This window comes from Cryptomeria japonica, chromosome 3 (genome assembly GCF_030272615.1).
Source record: "Cryptomeria japonica chromosome 3, Sugi_1.0, whole genome shotgun sequence".
NCBI classification, from domain to species: Eukaryota; Viridiplantae; Streptophyta; class Pinopsida; order Cupressales; family Cupressaceae; genus Cryptomeria; species Cryptomeria japonica.
In genome coordinates, this window is record NC_081407.1 from 838,847,923 (window position 1) to 838,852,774 (window position 4,852).

The following is a 4,852-nucleotide window of genomic DNA, read 5'->3' on the forward strand; positions in this document are numbered from 1 at the left end:
ATGGAAAATGTTCAAACATCCCCATTTAAAATGGGAAAGAATATTGTACCATAAATACCTTAATGAAGATAACCCTATCCAAATATTTAGAAAAAATAACCCGCCTAGAGGCTCTTGCATATGGAACTTTATGCTGGAGTGTAGAAGTATTATCTCAGATAAACTCACTTGGAACCTAGGCTCTGGGGAAGATGTCTTGTTTTGGTCAGACTCTTGGGGAGGGTATAAGGTGATCGAGAAAATCTATGACTTTGGGCCTACAAGAGTACTCCTAGAATCAAATAGAGGAAAATTGCTAGGGAACTACATCTCCCCCTTAGAGGAGGGGGCGGGGTGGCAATGGATAGACATAGAAAATGAGGATATCCCTATAAGGGATAAAGACAAACTCATGGTAATTCTAAGAGAAAGAAACTTATCCTTTAGTCTTAACAAGGATATGCTTGTGTGGGATGGCTCCATGAATGCAGAATATAACTCTATGGATGGGTATTTTCACATCACTAAAGCCCACCTTAGACCCAAGACAAAGCTACCTCTGAAACTCTGTTGGGATAGATATTGCCTACCCAAGGTTGGAGTCTTCACATGGCTCGCTCTCCAAAATAAGCTCTTGACCATGGATAAATTCAGGAGGATGGGGTATGAGGGACATAGTAGATGCCCTCTCTATGAAAAGAATGAAGAAGACACAAACCATCTCCTCCTCAATTGCACATATGCAAACCAATGCTAGGTTTGGTTTACCAAGAAACTAGGCTGGTCCTCTGCCTTTCCCCAAACTATTTTAGGGATGCTCAAAGCTTGGCCTATCCTAAGATGAGGATGTCTATTTGAAGGCCTATGGATTTCTCTTCCATCTTCCATAATTTGGGAATTGTGGAAGGAAAGAAATAGACATCTCTTAAAAAATGAAAAATTAGAGGTGAATCGGGTAATCAATAAAATTGAGGCTGCTATTATCGAACTCATCAATAGTCAGATCAACTTTGGTCTGAAGAAGAATGCCACAGTATCCTATTGGGATGAGAAGATGAAGGGATTATGGGAGGGACTATCTATCCCATCCTTTGTTGGGGATGGCCCTGAAGGAAATCTAAGGAAAAGAGCTGAATGTATGTGGCAGACTTTGGGTGAGGGTTGGTTGAAGTTAAACTTTGATGGGGCTCCTCGAGGAAATCCAGGGGTGGCAGGGATATGATGCTCTATCCATAACTGGGAAGCCAAGGAAATTGCCCTCAGAGCATACCCTATAGGTAACAAAACTAATAATTGGGCTGAATTGGTGGCCCTGCTGGTAGGCCTGAATCTTTGCAAAAAGATGGGAGTGAAGAATTTGGATATTGAAGGGGACTCAACAATTATTATCAATGTTCCAAGAAAAGGTAGTATGCCAAATTGGAGACTCAACTCTCTACTGACATAGGCTATTGAGTTATGTAGAGGGTTTGAGAGATTTATGATCAATCACATCTATAGAGAAGGCAACAAAAGGGCAGATGAGTTAGCTAACTTGGGAGCGGATGGCATTCACCTCCCTTGAGACTCTATCTTAAGTTTTCTCTCAAATGTCTGACAACATAATAGGTAAACAAGGTAATAGGAGAACAACTGAGCATGCTTACTTAGGAGTAGCTAGCGAGGAGGTCATATTCCTTGGCAATGCCATCATATATATTCATATATACACTCACTTTCATACATATATATAAATATATCCTTATTTATATATATATATATATATATATACACATGTATATATACATGTATGTATATATATATATACATGTAGATGGACATATAGATATATGTAGATATATATATACATATATATATATATCTACATACATGTATATATACATGTCCATCTACATATATATATATATATATATATATATATATATATATATATATATAGTGTCTCTCTTATATGTTCATAATGTCACACATAGGTATTCATCCAATTACATATATATGCATATATATGTTGATAATCATAGGGGCAGATTTATATTCAGTCATACCCACAAACATATACATGCATAGGCATTTATATAGACATATAAGAGTATATAATCCACTCATACATATATATATATATACATATATGTATATATGTGTGTGTGTGTGTGTATATATATATACATATACATATGTATATGTGTATATATGTATATACATATGTATATGTATATATAAATATACATATGTATATGTATATATATATATATATACATATGTATATATGTATATATATATATGTATATATATATATATAATAATCAAACAGATATACCTAGTTTTGATATATAGTATCACAGGATATATAAGATTTTAGGACTAGTAGGATGCAATAGTATATAGGAATATGCATATGTATATAGACATGCATTCATATACCATTACAACTGAAATATGTATACATGGATATATAGGTATTAATACTCACATATATATTGTATACTAATAGGAATAAAATATTATTTATCCCTTTAGAGCTCGCCATATCTTCCTCTTGAAGCCTTCTAGGATTAGTATAGCCTTTTTAGCTTAAGCTTTAGTTGTTTAGCTGTTTAGAGAGATTTGCCTCTCTTTTTTGGATGTCCTTCATTAACATTTCCTCCTCGATTAGTACCAATGTGATGGTACTCTAGTAATAATGAGTTGAAACTCCCTCTCCGATTTGAAAGCATAAGTACCCTTCGCTTGTACGCTTTAAGGCGGTGGTAATTATTTCTTAGATCCTTGAAGATCGCTCCATTTGCATCTTGACCCTCTGATTTCGATCATTTATCTGCATTCTACTACGACTAGATGAGCTATTTTTCACGAAGCATTAATATTCCAGCTATATTTAGACCATTTGGTCAATGTCCTAATTTACCTTCCACTTAGCTCAGATGGATACTCCACTAAGACTTCTAGGGCTGAAACGACATATGGCCTTTGTAGGGGAAATCAAAGAGGAAAGAATGAAGGGCATTCTGGTCCACCAGAATCCCCTAGTTAGTGGTGTTGTTATGAAAACCCTGGGGAAGGATTATATCTTGAATGAGGATCGGACTAGAGCTAATCCTGATATCGCAGCGATTTTCTTAGCAATATCCATGCATCTTGAGAAAGACAGAAATGTAGTGGTGAAGTTGTGCAAAAAGGCCTTCAAAAGGAAATTTTGGGTGAACTAGAGAGGGTGGTGGTCAACATTGATGAAGAACTTACTACTCCAAAGCCCTGGGACTATGATGTCCTTACTAGGATGAATAAATTGGTGTCTCAGTTCCCTATCCTGGTTATAGAGGATCTTTCAGACTTTGAAGCTTACAACCCTATCAGAAGCAAGAATTTTTTCTTCCTCTCATGGCACCCGCAGGTTAAAAAGCCTCCACGGGATAAATGGTTGATCAATTACCTCGAAGCTGAGAACATCACAATTACGCTGGATGATATGACAATCCCTCCCTCTCCTGCTGACCCCTCTTCAGCAAATTTAGAATGTTCGGGAACTAGGGGCCCTCATAAGCAGAGAAGGAGAGGATGAGGCTCCTTCCGAAGGGGAAGCCTTTTGTCATTTTTTGGCTCCCTTCTGGCTATCAGGGTTGTAAGCATGAAAATATTGGACCGTTAATGGGGGGTTTTGTCTTGGGTTTTTCCTTTCGTCACCTTTAAACTCTCAAAAGTTATGCTTTCGTATGTCTCAGACTTATATTTTAAAAGACGCATGGATGCTTAATCTATATACTATCTAGCCTTAGTTATGTTTTTTCTCTATTTAGTTCACTGATTTTTGCTTATGGGTTTAGCTGGTTTTACTGGTCATTTGAGCTTCTATTCCACTCTCTTAATTTATGGTCAAATCGGCTCCAACAAGATATATATAAATATACATATATATAGATACATATGTTTATAAACACACACACACACACACACACACACACACACACACACACATATAGTTATCTTCCTATATTTGTACTTCTATTTGCATAATACTACCCTTTAGCATAGATGGTATCCCATCTAATGGGAAGGTTTTCAAATTCCTAAAGCATTCTGATGAAAGAGTTCTCATCATGATGCTCTTTTAGCTCTTGGCTAGATGTGATAAAAGCTTCGCTCTCCGCTTTAACTTTATCAAACACTGATATCTAAAATCATATATATATACATATACATACATATATATATATATATATATATATGTGTGTGTGTGTGTGTGTGTGTGTGTGTGTGTGTGTGTGTGTGTGTGTATATATTCATATATAGATATATGCATATATAGATATATATTCTCATAATTGCATACATTTTTGAAGAGATTTACACACATATATATATATGGTCATTTTCATGTAAATTGCACTTCTATCGGTAGGATTTTATAAGCAAAGTAGTTGTGGGACTTATGATAGGAAGGATTTTAAATTTGAGATGGATGATTACTATGATTAAGATCTGTGATGGTTGGTAGGTTTCTCTGTTCAAATCCTTTTTAGTGTTTTATATGGGAGGGTTGCTTGGAAATAAACATTTGACTAGTCTTCTCAATAGTTTGTCTCCATTTGTACATCCCTCAATATTGGAGGTGAAGATTGTGCTCTCATTTCTTAAGCTTTCCAGCGAATGATTGGTATAGGCTGGGCATTATGGATAGGGATATTTTGTTTCAGCTAACTATTTTTGCAGTATTATGTTGTATGGAAGGATTGAGAGTTCTATCAGGTATTTTCTCAACAAACTATGGTTTCGATACCTACTGAGAGAATTTGTTAGAAAGTTATGTTTCAAGCTATTATCTCTTTTTTGAGTTTGTAATTATTGTAATCATTCTAACATTGAGTTGGGATGAAAG